Raw genomic sequence first — 18,086 nt, 5'->3', positions numbered from 1 at the left:
AGCTGCTCTTCCTCCCGGGGAAGGACTGCCCGTTCCATGATCTCGCCATCACGGTTGACAACTCCATTGTGTCCTCCTCCCAGAGCGCTAAGAACCTTGGCGTGATCCTGGACAACACCCTGTCGTTCTCAAATAACATCAAGGCGGTGGCCCGTTCCTGTAGGTTCATGCTCTACAACATCCGCAGAGTACGACCCTGCCTCACACAGGAAGCGGCGCAGGTCCTAATCCAGGCACTTGTCATCTCCCGTCTGGATTACTGCAACTCGCTGTTGGCTGGGCTCCCTGCCTGTGCCATTAAACCCCTACAACTCATCCAGAACGCCGCAGCCCGTCTGGTGTTCAACCTTCCCAAGTTCTCTCACGTCACCCCGCTCCTCCGCTCTCTCCACTGGCTTCCAGTTGAAGCTCGCATCCGCTACAAGACCATGGTGCTTGCCTACGGAGCTGTGAGGGGAACGGCACCTCCGTACCTTCAGGCTCTGATCAGGCCCTACACCCAAACAAGGGCACTGCGTTCATCCACCTCTGGCCTGCTCGCCTCCCTACCTCTGAGGAAGTACAGTTCCCGCTCAGCCCAGTCAAAACTGTTCGCCGCTCTGGCACCCCAATGGTGGAACAAACTCCCTCACGACGCCAGGACAGCGGAGTCAATCACCACCTTCCGGAGACACCTGAAACCCCACTTCTTTAAGGAATACCTAGGATAGGATAAAGTAATCCTTCTGACCCCCCCCCCCCCCCCCCTTAAAAGATTTAGATGCACTATTGTAAAGTGGCTGTTCCACTGGATGTCATAAGGTGAATGCACCAATTTGTAAGTCGCTCTGGATAAGAGCGTCTGCTAAATGATTTAAATGTAAATGTAATATAGTGGGATTAGATGTATTGGTAGGTTAGGACTCTTAGACATAGTGGGATTAGATGTATTGGTAGGTGAGGACTCTTAGACATAGTGGGATTAGATGTATTGGTAGGTTAGGACTCTTAGACATAGTGGGATTAGATGTATTGGTAGGTGAGGATGTAGACATAGTGGGAGTAGATGTATTGGTAGGTGAGGACTCTTAGACATAGTGGGATTAGATGTATTGGTAGGTTAGGAGTCTTGGACATAGTGGGAGTAGATGTATTGGTAGGTTAGGACTCTTAGACATAGTGGGATTAGATGTATTGGTAGGTTAGGAGTCTTGGACATAGTGGGATTAGATGTATTGGTAGGTTAGGAGTCTTGGACATAGTGGGAGTAGATGTATTGGTAGGTTAGGACTCTTAGACATAGTGGGATTAGATGTATTGGTAGGTTAGGAGTCTTGGACATAGTGGGAGTAGATGTATTGGTAGGTTAGGACTCTTAGACATAGTGGGATTAGATGTATTGGTAGGTTAGGAGTCTTGGACATAGTGGGAGTAGATGTATTGGTAGGTTAGGACTCTTAGACATAGTGGGATTAGATGTATTGGTAGGTTAGGAGTCTTGGACATAGTGGGAGTAGATGTATTGGTAGGCTGGCCTCTTTGTTGACAGGACTCACAGTGATCTGCACAGCGAGCAGCCCCACTCCTGCATCCTTGACGTCGATGGTGAACTCGACAGGCAGAGAGGCGGGCACTCCAGTGGTGTTGAGACCAGGGCCGCTGGCGTGCACCTTACTGGCATCATGGGTAGGCAACACCTGGACCTTGTAGGGACTGGGTGGGGGGGGGGGGGGGGGGGGGGGAGTCGGGGGTGGTGCAGTGTCAGAACTGTTTTTGTGTGTTTATTGGTGTGTGTGTGTGTTGCCTGTGTGTGTGTGTGTTTGTTACCTGCTTTGGATCTCTTGGTCAGCGTACAGTACATTGATAGAGTAAGGTCCCTCTCTGGTCGGGATGTAGTTCACTGTGTGAGTCTGGTCTCCATTATCCACTAACTCTACTGGCTCCACTACACCTACACACCACACACGCACCAAAAAATTCAAAACACACACACACACACACACACACACACATACACACATGCACCAAAAACATCAAAACACACACACACACACACAGACACACACACACACACACACACACACACACACACACACACACACACACACACACATACACACGCACCAAAAACATCAAAACACACACACACACACACACACACACACACACACACACACACACACACACACACACACACACACACACACATACACACACATACACACACACACATACACACGCACCAAAAACATCAAAACACACACACACACACACACACACACACACACACACACACACACACACACACACACACACACACACACACACACACACATACACACACACACATACACACGCACCAAAAACATCAAAACACACACACACACACACACACACACACATACACACACATACACACACATACACACACGCACCAAAAACATCAAAACACACACACACACACACACACATACACACACATACACACACATACACACACATACACACAGGCACCAAAAACATCAACACACACACACACACACACTAAATGTACACACTCAGACACACAAGAGAAAGAGCAACCAGAGTTCTACACATGAACCAAAGGTAACTAAAATAGATGGCTCTTATACACACACCTTTGGGTCCTTGTACTCTGACTTGTAGAGGGGCGACTCCTGCTTTAGAGGTGTCCACGGAGAAAGCCTGTGGAATGTTGGCACGCACGTTGGTTCCAAGCCCCTCCCCCATGCACTGAACCTTAGAACTGTCCACCATGTTGCTGACAGGCACCTGGAAGGGACTGCCTAAAGGCGGGAAGAGAGAGAGAGAGGGAGAGAGATGAAGGGAGGGAGAGAGAGGTAGAGAGAAATAGAGAAAGATTAAGGGCAAGAGAGAGATGAATGAAGAGTGAGAGATGAAGGGAGAGAGGGAGAGAGAAAAAGAGAAAGATTCAGGGCAAGAGAGAGATGAATGACGAGACCGAGATGAAGTGAGAGAGAAAGAAAAAGAGGTGAATGGAGATAGGGAGAGAAAGGGGGAGTGAAGAGAAAGATCAGGAGATGACTTTGTTATAAACTGGAAAGAGATCGGGGGGTTAATAAACTGGAAAGAGATTGGGGGGTTAATAAACTGGAGAGAGATTGGGGGGGGGTTAATAAACTGGAAAGAGATTGGGGGGTTAATAAACTGGAGAGAGATTGGGGGGGGTAATAAACTGGAAAGAGATTGGGGGGTTAATAAACTGGAAAGAGATTGGGGGGGTTAATAAACTGGAAAGAGATTGAGGGGTTAATAAACTGGAAAGAGATTGGGGGGTTAATAAACTGGAGAGAGATAGGGGGGGTTAATAAACTGGAAAGAGATTGGGGGGGTTAATAAACTGGAAAGAGATTGGGGGGTTAATAAACTGGAGAGAGATTGGGGGGTTAATAAACTGGAGAGAGATAGGGGGGGTTAATAAACTGGAAAGAGATTGGGGGGGTTAATAAACTGGAAAGAGATTGGGGGGGTTAATAAACTGGAAAGAGATTGGGGGGTTAATAAACTGGAAAGAGATTGAGGGGTTAATAAACTGGAAAGAGATTGGGGCGTTAATAAACTGGAAAGAGATTGAGGGGTTAATAAACTGGAAAGAGATCGGGGGGTTAATAAACTGGAAAGAGATTGGGGGGTTAATAAACTGGAAAGAGATTGGGGGGGTTAATAAACTGGAGAGAGATTGGGGGGGTTAATAAACTGGAAAGAGATCGGGGGGTTAATAAACTGGAAAGAGATTGGGGGGTTAATAAACTGGAAAGAGATTGGGGGGTTAATACACTGGAAAGAGATTGGGGGGGTAATAAACTGGAAAGAGATTGGGGGGTTAATACACTGGAAAGAGATTGGGGGGTTAATAAACTGGAAAGAGATAGGGGGGGTAATAAACTGGAAAGAGATTGGGGGGGTAATAAACTGGAGAGAGATTGGGGGGTTAATAAACTGGAAAGAGATTGGGGGGTTAATAAACTGGAAAGAGATCGGGGGGTTAATAAACTGGAGAGAGATTGGGGGAGTTAATAAACTGGAAAGAGATTGGGGGGGTAATAAACTGGAAAGAGATAGGGGGGTAATGAACTGGAAAGAGATTGGGGGGGTAATAAACTGGAGAGAGATTGGGGGGTTAATAAACTGGAAAGAGATTGGGGGGTTAATAAACTGGAGAGAGATTGGGGGGGTAATAAACTGGAAAGCGATTGGGGGGTTAATAAACTGGAGAGAGATTGGGGGGTTAATAAACTGGAAAGAGATCGGGGGGTTAATAAACTGGAAAGAGATTGGGGGGGTTAATAAACTGGAAAGAGATTGGGGGGGTTAATAAACTGGAAAGAGATTGGGGGGGTTAATAAACTGGAAAGAGATTGGGGGGTTAATAAACTGGAAAGAGATTGGGGGGGGTAATAAACTGGAAAGAGATTGGGGGGGTTAATAAACTGGAAAGAGATTGGGGGGTTAATAAACTGGAAAGAGATTGGGGGGTTAATAAACTGGAAAGAGATTGGGGGGGTAATAAACTGGAAAGAGATTGGGGGGGTAATAAACTGTGGGCGTTGTGTATAATGTACTAGTCCTTATTATCTCATGTTGGGAACTTCACCAGCTATCTTTACATGTTGGGAACTTCACTAGCTATCTTTACATGTTGTGAACTGCACTAGCTAGCTTTACATGTTGGGAACTTCACTAGCTATCTTTACATGTTGGGAACTTCACTAGCTAACTTTAGATGTTGGGAACTGCACTAGCTATCTTTACATGTTGGGAACTTCACTAGCTATCTTTACATGTTGGGAACTTCACTAGCTAGCTTTACAGATTGAGAACTTCACTAGCTATCTTTATATGTTGGGAACTTCACTAGCCATTTTTACATGTTGGGAACTTCACTAGCTATCTTTACATGTTGGGAACTTCACTAGCTATCTTTACATGTTGGGAACTTCACTATCTATCATTACATGTTGGGAACTTCACTAGCTATCTTTATATGTTGGGAATTTCACTAGCTATTTTTACATGTTGGGAACTTCACTAGCTATCTTTACATGTTGGGAACTTCACTAGCTATCTTTACAGATCTAGAACTTTACTAGCTAATTTTACAGATTGGAAACTTCACTAGTTACCTCCACAATTTAGAGGCAGCACCACAATTTAGAGGCACAATACACATGTACCAGTGCGTGTATCTGTGAGTGTGTGTATGTGTGTGTCTCCGTACCAACAATAGGCTGTCCTCCGTAGGTGATGTTGAGGTTATATGTTCCAGCCTCGTAGGGAATGTACTCTACACTGCAGCTGCCATCTTTGTTGTCGGTGCAGGACATCTTAGCCTCCGACGGGCCGTCTACTCCCAGACCCAGACCCCCCGTACCCGCACCACTACGGTGAGAGAGACAGAGCGAGAGATAGAGGGAAAGAGAGAGCGAGAGATAGAGGGAAAGAGAGAGAGACATTCTAAAATCCATGTACACAAACAACAAGTGTGGAGTTAAAAGTGGCAAAAAACACACATTTCTTTCCACAAGCCGTGGGGTGAGACAGGGATGCAGCTTGAGCCCCACCCTCTTCAACATATATATCAACGAATTGGCGAGGGCACTAGAACAGTCTGCAGCACCCGTTCTCACCCTACTAGAATCTGAAGTCAAATGTCTACTGTTTGCTGATGATCTGGTGCTTCTGTCCCCAACCAAGGAGGGCCTACAGCAGCACCTAGATCTTCTGCACAGATTCTGTCAGACCTGGGCCCTGACAGTAAATCTCAGTAAGACCAAAATAAGGGTGTTCCAAAAAAAGAGATGAACCTGGAGAAGAGCCACCTAAGCAAGCTGGTCCTGGGGCTCTGTTCACAAACACAAACAGACCCCACAGAGCCCCAGGACAGCAACACAATTAGACCCAACCAAATCATGAGAAAACAACAAGATAATTACTTGACACATTGGAAAGAATTAACAACAAACAGAGCAAACTAGAATGCTATTTGGCCCTAAACAGAGAGTACACAGTGGCAGAATACCTGACCACTGTGACTGACCCAAACTTAATAAGGAAAGGTTTGACTATGTACAGACTCAGTGAGCATAGCCTTGCTATTGAGAAAGGCCACCGTAGGCAGACCTGGCTCTCAAGAGAAGACAAATGTATGACCATATTAGAGACATATATTTCCCTCAGATTGCACAGACACACAAAGAATTCAAAAACAAATCAATTTTGATAACCTCCCATATCTACTGGGTGAAATACCACAGTGTGCCATCACAGCAGCAAGATTTGTGACCTGTTGCCACAAGAAAAGGGCAACCAGTGAAGAACAAACACTATTGTAAATACAACCTATATTTATGGTTTATTTATTTTCCCTTTTGTACAGTAACTACTTGAAATGTCTTTATTCATTTGGAACTTTTGTGAGTGTAATGTTTATTGTTCATTTGTATAGATTATTTCACTTTTCTTTAATATCTATTTCACTTGCTTTGGCAATGTTAACATAAGTTTCCCATGTCAATAAAGCCCTTTGAATTGAATTGAGAGAGAGAGAGGGGGGAACACAGAGACAGACAGACAGAGAGGGAGAGAGGGGGGAACACAGAGACAGACAGACAGAGAGGGAGAGAGGGGGGAACACAGAGACAGACAGACAGAGAGAGAGAGAGGGGGGAACACAGAGACAGACAGACAGACAGAGAGTGAGAGAGGGGGGAACACAGAGACAGACAGACAGAGAGGGAGAGAGGGGGGAACACAGAGACAGACAGACAGAGAGGGAGAGAGGGGGGAACACAGAGACAGACAGATAGAGAGAGAGAGGGGGGGAACACAGAGACAGACAGACAGAGAGGGAGAGAGGGGGGAACACAGAGACAGACAGACAGAGAGGGAGAGAGGGGGGAACACAGAGACAGACAGACAGAGAGGGAGAGAGGGGGGAACACAGAGACAGACAGAGAGAGAGAGAGAGGGGGGACACAGAGACAGACAGACAGAGAGGGAGAGAGGGGGGAACACAGAGACAGACAGACAGAGAGGGAGAGAGGGGGGAACACAGAGACAGACAGACAGAGAGGGAGAGAGGGGGAACACAGAGACAGACAGACAGAGAGGGAGAGAGGGGGGAACACAGAGACAGACAGACAGAGAGGGAGAGAGGGGGGAACACAGAGACAGACAGACAGAGAGGGAGAGAGGGGGGAACACAGGCTAGACAGTCTCCTGAAGCTGTGTGTCTGTGTGTTATAGAGAGAGAGAGAGAGAGAGAGAGGAGGGGGGAAGACAGGCTAGACAGTCTCCTGAAGCTGTGTGAGAGGAGGGGGGTGGGTGTTAGTCCCTCTGGATAACAGCGTCTGCTGTGTCTGCATGTGTGTCATACCGGGTCTCCACTGTGAATGTATTGGCTTTGTTGGTGATGCCTCTGTCCAGGCCGGGTCCATGCACACGCACACGCCCCGCGTCACACCCCTCCGTCACGCCAACATGGAATGGACTGTTGGGTACTGGTGTCTCATCGTACACCACATCTACAATGTGGGGACCTGGACAGAACACAGAGTTATCATATAGAGTTATCATATAGATCACCTCTACACTGGGGGACCTGGACAGAACAGAGTTATCATATAGATCACCTCTACACTGGGGGACCTGGACAAAACAGAGTTATCATACAGAGTTATCATATAGATCACCTCTACACTGGGGGACCTGGACAGAACACAGAGCATGTACAGTGCATTCGGAAATTATTGAGAGCAATTGATTTTTTCCACATTTTGTTAAGTTTCATTCTTATTCTAAAATTGATTAAATTGTTTCCCCCTCATCAACGTACACACAATACCCCATAATGACATCACAATACCCCATAATGACATCACAATACCCCATAATGACATCACAATACCCCATAATGACATCACAATACCCCATAATGACATCACAATACTCCATAACGGCAAACTTAGCAAATGTATTACTTTTTTAAATGTTTATATCACATTTCCATAAGTATTCAGACCCTTTACTCAGTACTTTATTTGGGGAGTTTCTCCCATTTCTTCTCTACTAGGTAGTGTACTAGGTAGTGTACTAGGTAGTGTACTAGGTAGTGTGTAGTGTACTAGGTAGTGTACTAGGTAGTGTGTAGTGTACTAGGTAGTGTACTAGGTAGTGTACTAGGTAGTGTACTAGGTAGTGTACTAGGTAGTGTACTAGGTAGTGGACTAGGTAGTGGACTAGGTAGTGAACTAGGTAGTGGACTAGGTAGTGAACTAGGTGATGTACTATGTACTGGACTAGGTGATGTACTAGGTAGTGGACTAGGTGATGTACTAGGTAGTGGACTAGGTAGTGAACTAGGTGATGTAGTAGGTAGTGGACTAGGTAGTGGACTAGGTAGTGGACTAGGTAGTGAACTAACTCACCCTCTTGGTAGAGAGTGTACTAGGTAGTGGACTAGGTAGTGGACTAGGTAGTGGACTAGGTGATGTACTAGGTAGTGGACTAGGTAGTGGACTAACTCACCCTCTTGGTAGGGAGTGTACTAGGTAGTGTACTAGGTAGTGGACTAGGTAGTGGACTAACTCACCCTCTTGGTAGGGAGTGTACTAGGTAGTGGACTAGATAGTGGACTAGGTAGTGGACTAGGTAGTGGACTAACTCACCCTCTTGGCAGGGAGTGTACTAGGTAGTGGACTAGGTAGTGGACTAACTCACCCTCTTGGTAGGGAGTGTACTAGGTAGTGGACTAGGTGATGTACTAGGTAGTGGACTAGGTAGTGAACTAGGTGATGTACTAGGTAGTGGACTAGGTAGTGGACTAGGTAGTGAACTAACACCCTCTTGGTAGAGAGTGTACTAGGTAGTGGACTAGGTAGTGGACTAGGTGATGTACTAGGTAGTGGACTAGGTAGTGGACTAGGTAGTGGACTAACTCACCCTCTTGGTAGGGAGTGTACTAGGTAGTGTACTAGGTAGTGGACTAGATAGTGGACTAGGTAGTGGACTAACTCACCCTCTTGGTAGGGAGTGTACTAGGTAGTGGACTAGGTGATGTACTAGGTAGTGGACTAACTCACCCTCTTGGTAGGGAGTGTACTAGGTAGTGGACTAGATAGTGGACTAGGTAGTGGACTAGGTAGTGGACTAACTCACCCTCTTGGTAGGGAGTGTACTAGTTAGTGGACTAGGTGATGTACTAGGTAGTGGACTAGATAGTGGACTAGGTAGTGGACTAGGTAGTGGACTAACTCACCCTCTTGGTAGGGAGTGTACTAGGTAGTGGACTAGATAGTGGACTAGGTAGTGGACTAGGTAGTGGACTAACTCACCCTCTTGGTAGGGAGTGTACTAGGTAGTGGACTAGATAGTGGACTAGGTAGTGGACTAGGTAGTGGACTAACTCACCCTCTTGGTAGGGAGTGTACTAGGTAGTGGACTAGATAGTGGACTAGGTAGTGGACTAGGTAGTGGACTAACTCACCCTCTTGGTAGGGAGTGTACTAGGTAGTGGACTAGATAGTGGACTAGGTAGTGGACTAGGTAGTGGACTAACTCACCCTCTTTGTAGGGAGTGTACTAGGTAGTGGACTAGATAGTGGACTAGGTAGTGGACTAGGTAGTGGACTAACTCACCCTCTTGGTAGGGAGTGTACTAGGTAGTGGACTAGATAGTGGACTAGGTAGTGGACTAGGTAGTGGACTAACTCACCCTCTTGGTAGGGAGTGTACTCTACGCTGTACGTTCCGTCACAGTGGTCGGTGATGACAGCGTCGGTAACGGCTCCAGATGGGTTCTGGATGACTGTCTTGATGTGCTTCCCTCCCATCTGGGTCAGGGGCCGCGCGTCTACCGTGAAGTCTGTGGTTGCCTCACGGAACACGCCTAGAACACACAGCACATGCTTAGAACATGCCTAGAATACAGAACACATACTTAGAACATGCCTAGAGCCCAGAACACACCTAGGGCCCAGAACACACCTAGGGCCCAGAACACACCTAGAGCCCTGAACACACCTAGGGCCCAGAACACACCTAGGGCCCAGAACACACCTAGGGCCCAGAACACACCTAGGGCCCAGAACACACCTAGGGCCCAGAACACACCTAGGGCCCAGATCACACCTAGGGCCCAGAACACACCTAAAGCCCAGAACACACCTAGGGCCCAGATCACACCTAGGGCCCAGATCACACCTAGGGCCCAGAACACACCTTGGGCCCAGAACACACCTAGGGCCCAGAACACACCTAGAGCCCTGAACACACCTAGGGCCCAGAACACACCTAGAGCCCTGAACACACCTAAGGCCCAGAACACACCTAGAGCCCAGTACACACCTAGGGCCCAGAACACACCTAGGGCCCAGAACACACCTAGGGCCCAGAACACACCTAGAGCACAGATCACACCTAGGGCCCAGAACACACCTAGAGCACTGAACACACCTAGGGCCCAGAACACACCTAGAGCACTGAACACACCTAGGGCCCAGAACACACCTTGGGCCCAGAACACATCTAGGGCCCAGAACACACCTAGAGCCCTGAACACACCTTGGGCCCAGAACACACCTAGAGCCCTGAACACACCTAGGGCCCAGAACACACCTAGAGCCCAGAACACACCTAGAGCCCTGAACACACCTAGGGCCCAGAACACACCTAGGGCCCAGAACACACCTAGGGCCCAGAACACACCTAGGGCCCAGATCACACCTAGGGCCCAGAACACACCTAAAGCCCAGAACACACCTAGGGCCCAGAACACACCTAGAGCCCTGAACACACCTAGGGCCCAGAACACACCTAGAGCCCAGTACACACCTAGAGCCCTGAACACACCTAGGGCCCAGAACACACCTAGAGCCCTGAACACACCTAGGGCCCAGAACACACCTAGAGCCCAGTACACACCTAGGGCCCAGAACACACCTAGGGCCCAGAACACACCTAGGGCCCAGAACACACCTAGGGCCCAGATCACACCTAGGGCCCAGAACACACCTAAAGCCCAGAACACACCTAGGGCCCAGATCACACCTAGGGCCCAGATCACACCTAGGGCCCAGAACACACCTAGGGCCCAGAACACACCTAGAGCCCTGAAAACACCTAGAGCCCAGAACACACCTAGGGCCCAGAACACCTAGAGCCCAGAACACACCTAGAGCCCAGAACACACCTAGGGCCCAGAACACACCTAGAGCCCAGAACACACCTAGAGCCCAGAACACACCTAGAGCCCAGAACACACCTAGGGCCCAGAACACACCTAGGGCCCAGAACACACTAAGAAATACAAATATATGCCATTTAATTGGGGTGTAACGGTTCACCAAACCCACAGTTCAGTACGAATTGCGATTTTGGGGTCACAGTCCGTTCTGTTTTTGTACTTTGGTATTTAAGAAAATCCAAAGTATTGGTATATGATCATGATCATATAAAACCATCAGGAATAACAACACTTTGAATTTACCTCAATGAAAACACACGCTTGCTCATCAACAACACTAGGGTAAAGTGAAATCAATATATAAACATGGCTCAGACATTCTATAGGCCTGTGCTATAAAGTTTTCTTACAAAGACCAAAATCTGTACACTTGTGTGACTCTTATAAAGGGGAGTCACACAAGTCTCCCCTTTAATCTGTACACTTGTGTGACTCTTATAAAGGGGAGTCACACAAGTCTCCCCTTTAATCTGTACACTTGTGTGACTCTTATAAAGGGGAGTCACACAAGTCTCCCCTTTAATCTGTACACTTGTGTGACTCTTATAAAGGGGAGTCACACAAGTCTCCCCTTTAATCTGTACACTTGTGTGACTCTTATAAAGGGGAGTCACACAAGTCTCCCCTTTAATCTGTACACTTGTGTGACTCTTATAAAGGGGAGTCACACAAGTCTCCCCTTTAATCTGTACACTTGTGTGACTCTTATAAAGGGGAGTCACACAAGTCTCCCCTTTAATCTGTACACTTGTGTGACTCTTATAAAGGGGAGTCACACAAGTCTCCCCTTTAATCTGTACACTTGTGTGACTCTTATAAAGGGGAGTCACACAAGTCTCCCCTTTAATCTGTACACTTGTGTGACTCTCATAAAGGGGGCGTGTCTGTAGCACGATACTTCTATTTCCCCCGTCTGGGGTATTTTATTTTACCTTTATTTAAAGTCAGATAAAGAACAAATTCTTATTTTCAATGACGGCCTAGGAACAGTGGGTTAACTGTCTTGTTCAGGGGCAGAACGACAGATTTGTACCTTGTCAGCTCGTGGATTTGAACTTGCAAATTACTAGTCCAACACTCTAACCGCTAGGCTACGCTGCCACCCTTATTATAACGTGATGGGCTGTCACTGTTAAATACAGTTGAAGTCGGAAGTTTACATAGATGAGTTGTAATGACTCCAACCTAAGTGTTTCAACCACTCCACAAATGTCTTGTTAACAAACTATAGTTTTGGCAAGTCGGTTAGGACATCTACTTTGTGCTTGACACAAGTCATTTTTCCAACAATTGTTTACAGACAGATTATTTCATTTATAATTCACTGTATCACAATTCCAGTGGGTCAGAAGTTTACATACACTAAGTTGACTGTGCCTTTAAACAGCTTGGAAAATTCCAGAAAATTATGTCACGGCTTTAGAAGTTCTGATAGGCTAATTGACATCATTTGAGTCAATTGGAGGTGTACCTGTGGATGTATTTCAAGGCCTACCTTCAAACTCAGTGCCTCTTTGCTTGACATCATGGGAAAATCAAAAGAAATCAGCCAAGATCTCAGAAAACAAATTGTAGACCTCCACAAGTCTGGTTCATCCATGGGAGCAATTTCCAAACGCCTGAAGGTACCACGTTCATCTGTACAAACAATAGTACGCAAGTATAAACACCATGGGACCACGCAGCCGTTATACCACTCAGGAAGGAGACGCGTTCTGTCTCCTAGAGATGAACGTACTTTGGTGCGAAAAGTGCAAATCAATCCCAGAACAACAGCAAAGGACCTTGTGAAGATGCTGGAAGAAAGAGGTACAAAAGTATCTATGTCCACAGTAAAACAAGTCCTATATCAACATAACCTGAAAGGCTGCTCAGCACGGAAGAAGCCACTGCTCCAAAACCGCCATAAAAAATCCAGACTACAGTTTGCAACTGCAGATGGGGACAAAGATCATACTTTTTGGAGAAATGTCCTCTGGTCTGATGAAACAAAAATAGAACTGTTTGGCCATAATGACCATCGTTATGTTTGGAGGAAAAAGGGGGAGGCTTGCAAGCCGAAGAACACCATCCCAACCGTGAAGCACGGGGGTGGCAGCATCATGTTGTGGGGGTGCTTTGCTGCAGGAGGGACTGGTGAACTTCACAAAATAGATGGCATCATGAGGCAGGAAAAGTATGTGGGTATATTGAAGCAACATCTCAAGACATCAGTCAGGAAGTTAAAGCTTGGTCACAAATGGGTCTTCCAAATGAACAATGACCTCAAGCATACTTCCAAAGTTGTGGCAAAATGGCTTAAAACTTCTTGCCACTATAGGGGGTGCTGTTTTCGCATTAGCATAATTTCCTCTACAGATTAAACTGCCTCTTATTCAATTATTGCTCTTACTATATGCATATAATTAATACCATTGGATAGAAAACAATCTATAGTTTCTAAAACCGTTTCAATTTTGTCTCTGAGTTAAACAGAAGTCATTTGACAGCACTTTCCCTGACCAAGAAGAAGAATGCAAGATGTGTATGCTCGCTTCAACGCTCTGCCTATATATGGTCACGCCACCTATGACCCGAAACACACTTCATTCGTCTTCCTCTGGGTGTCAAGAGTACGTCAGAGGAGAAATTTTTTGTTTATCTTGTACTGACGTGAAATAAGACCTATTTCTTTGGCGTGACCGACAACTTCCGGTTCTCTGAATCGCGCGATTTGGAGGTGCGATTGTCTACTGTTTTGCTGCCGTTACGGATGAAAACTATCTCCGTCTCGAAGTTTGTTTGATACATGTGACCATATCATCTTAATGTATGTTTTTTCAATATAGTTTAATCAGATTATTTGAATTTTTTCGGGAGTTTTGCCGTGTTCCGTTCTGTGACTTTTTTTACTTTGGCCAGTCGACCAGTACATATGCTAAATGAAGAGGGAAAGTTGCCATTATGAATGGATTGAACGACTCATCAGGACTAAGGACACATTGATCAACATTCTGATGAAAGATCAGCAATAGTAAGACCCAATTTACGATGTTATTTCATATATCTGTCGTGCATGTGAACTGGTCGGGGGCGCCCAGCTGGTTCTGGCTGGCGTGGCTATGCTAATTTAGCGCTACATTTTGTTTTCGCTATAAAACATTTAATAAATCTGAAATATTGTTTGGATTCACCAGATGTTGGGCTTTCAATATCTGTACGCTGTGTATTTTTCTGAAATGTTTTAAGATAAGTAATTAGTTATATGACGTTGGTCTCTGTAATTGTTCTGGCTGCGTCAGCACTATTTCAGATTGCAGCTGCAATGTAGAACTGTGATTTATACCTGAAAAATGCACATTTTTCAAAAAAAAACTATGCTATACCATAAATATGTTATCAGACTGTCATCTTATGAAGTTGTTTCTTGGTTAGTGGCTATATATATTTTTATTTAGTCGAATTAGTGATAGCTACTGACGCAGGAAAAAACTGTTGGAGTAAAAAAATTGTGTCTTATGCTAACGTGGTTAGCTAATAGATTTACATATTGTGTCTTCCCTGTAAAACATTTTAAAAATCTGAAATGGTGGCTTTATTCACAAGATCTGTATCTTTCATCTGGTGTCTTGGACTTGTGATTTAATGATATTTAGATGCTACAATTTACTTGTGACGCTATGCTAGCTATGCTACTCAGTGGGGGGGGAGTGGGGGGTGATCCCGGATCCGGGTTGGTGACTCGTTAAAGGTTAAGGACAACAAAGTCAAGGTATTGGAGTGGCCATCACAAACCCTGACCTCCATACCATAGAAAATGTGTGGGCAGAACTGAAAAAGCGTGTCTGAGCAAGGAGGACTAAAAACCTGACTCAGTTACACCAGCTCTGTCAGGAGGAATTGGCCAAAATTCTTACTGTGGGAAGCTTGTGGAAGGCTACCCGAAACTTTTGACCCAAGTTAAACCTTTTAGCGCTAGGGGTCAGATTATTATTAATTTTTTTAAATAACGTGCCCAACGTAAACGGACATTTTCTCTGGCCCAGATTGTAGAATATGCATATAATTTACAGATTAGGATAGAAAACACTCCAAAGTTTCCAAAACTGTCAAAATATTGTCTTTGAGTATAACAAAACGTATTCTGCAGACGGAGCGCCAAGTCGAGGTCTAAGAGGCTTCTAAACAAGGTTCTTCTAAACAATACTTCTTCCCCAAGCCATAAGACTCCTGAACATCTAATCAAATTGCTACGCAGACTATTTGCATTGCCCCCCCTTTTTTATATTTTACACTGCTGCTACTCTTTGTTTATTATCTATGCATATTCACTTTAATAACTCTATCTACATGTACATATTACCTCAGTTACCTCGACTAACCGGTGCCCCCGCACATTGACTCAGTACACCCCTGTATATAGCATCGCTATTGCTATTTTACTGCTGCTCTTTAATTACTTGTTACATTTATTTCTTATTCTTATATATATATTTTTTTTAAACTGCATTTTTTGTTAGGGCTTGTAAGTAAGCCTTTCACTGTAAGGTCAACACGTGTTGTATCTTGCGCATGTGACAAATACATTTTGATTTGATTTGAAAATGCGGCAATTAAGATTTCAATTTTGATTACAATGTGCACATAAGCTGTAGTTGTTTTAACGGAATAGCTGTAGTTGTTTTAATGGAATAGCTGTAGTTGTTTTAACGGAATAGCTGCAGTTGTTTTAATGGAATAGCTGTAGTTGTTTTAACGGAATAGCTGTAGCGAGTGCGCTGAGAGTCGTTTAGCAAGTTCAGGGAATGAGTGTTTTAATAAATAAACGCAAACTAAATACAAAACAAGAAACACAAACAACGCACAGACACTGGAACAGAAACAATAATGTCTGGGGAAGGAACCAAAGGGACATATTTATAGGGAACTACATGATTCCACATGTGTTATTTCATAGTTTTGATGTTTCACTATTATTCTACAATGTAGAAAATAGTAAAGAAAAACCCTTGCATGAGTAGGTGTGTCTAAACTTCTGACTGTATATCTATATTGTATGTATTCATTCTTGTTCACAGTGCAGACCATTAAGCAGACAGTTTTATCCAAAGCGACTTAAAGTCATGCGTGCATACATTTTACGTATGGGTGGCCCCGGGAATCGAACCCACTACCCTGGCGTTACAAGTGCCATGCTCTACCAACTGAGCTACAAAGGACCAGTTAATAGGCCTGCGGGATATAACACATGCTTAGGACAAGCCTAGGGGACAGAACACTCACTGACCTTTGCCCTCTACTCCCGGTCCGAACACGCGGACTCCGCTGGTGTTGACCGCCGGCTCCACGGCCAGGCAGGCGGGGAAGTTGGGTACATCCTGCCCCCCGTAGCGGATGGTGAGGGTGTAGGAGCCGGGGTGCAGGGGGATGTAGGTGATGGTGTAGGTTCCGTCTCCGTTGTCCTGGATGTGGACCTCTGCCTCTGTCCCGGTGTCACTGATGATCTCTATGGTCAGCTCAGCTGGACCTGCGCTGGTACAGTCCACCACAAACTCCCCAGTCTCTCCCACTTTGGCACGCTCCAAACCTGGGCCGGAACACTTCACCTGACAGACAGGAAACAGGACGTACAGGGTTAAGGGTCAGGGGTTAGAGATCAGGGGTTAGAGGTCAGCAGTTAGAGGTTGTGTTTACCTTGGTGGCATCGGTGGGGGGATAGGCGGTGGGGTTGAAGGGGGATCCTGGGATCGGAGCTCCGTCAAAGGTCAGCTCCACCTGATATGGCCCCGCCTCCCAAGGGATAAACTTCACTTGACTGGTCTCTGGTTTAAGACCTGCCTCCACCTGAATAATCCGAATATTAACACTCAAATCAATAACAACCTTCATCATGTAAAGCACCTTTCAACATTGGTTTTAGCAAAACATTTTTAACAATGAACATAAACTGTAATGAAGCTTTTAAAAACGCAACAAAGCATTTATAAACATATAATTGTAATGCAGTTTTAAAAAGAGAGTTAAAATTTTTAAAAAACTATCAATCTACATCCCTACCTTGCTGGTGACAGGTTTCCCAGAAGGCCCTGTAACATTGGCCCAGACTTTCCCCTGACCTCCTGCTCCTTCAAACTTCACAGTCACTTCCTGGTCCTTACCCACCGTCATCTCTACACAGATAGAGGAAGAGATATATATATATAAGAGAAGAAATGGAGATAAAGAAGAGAAGAGACATAGAAGAGAAGAGATATAGAAAAGATAGAGAGAGAGAAGAGACAAAGAGATATAGCAGATAAGAGATATAAAATAAAATATATATAGATATGGAAGAGAAGAGATACAGAAGAGAACAGATATAAAAGAAAATAGGTAGATTTCTAGAAGAAATTAGATATAGAAGAGAGAGAGAGAAGAAGAGATATAGAAGATATATAAAAAAGAGATATATAGAAAATAACAGATATAAAAGAAAAGAGATATAGATATGGAAGAGAAGAGATAGAGAAGAGATATAGAAGAAAATAGATATATAAGAAAAGAGATATATAAGAAAAGAGATATATAAGAAAAGAGATATAGATATGGACAAGAAGTGAGAGACATAGAAGAGAATATATATAGATATGGAAGAGAAGAGATATAGAAAACACGAGATAGAGGATAAGAGAGAGAGATAGAAGAGAAAAGAGAGATATAGAATAGATGAGATAAAGAGGAAAATAGAGAGATATAGAGGATAAGAGATATAGAAGAGAACAGAGAGATATAGAAGAGAGAAATATAGAAAAGAGGAGAGAGATATAGAAGAGAGAGAGAGATATAGAAGAGGAGAGAGATATAG

At 44.9% G+C, this 18,086-nt stretch overlaps 1 pseudogene; it reads right to left on the bottom strand.

Moving 5' to 3' along the window:
- Positions 1 to 18,086, bottom strand: part of LOC120035298 — an 85,663-nt pseudogene that overhangs the window by 54,025 nt on the left and 13,552 nt on the right.

This window comes from Salvelinus namaycush, unplaced genomic scaffold, assembly GCF_016432855.1.
Source record: "Salvelinus namaycush isolate Seneca unplaced genomic scaffold, SaNama_1.0 Scaffold1014, whole genome shotgun sequence".
In the NCBI taxonomy this organism is placed as follows: Eukaryota; Metazoa; Chordata; class Actinopteri; order Salmoniformes; family Salmonidae; genus Salvelinus; species Salvelinus namaycush.
The sequence above is the reverse complement of the archived record's forward strand: the minus strand, read 5'-3'. Positions and strand labels throughout refer to the sequence as shown.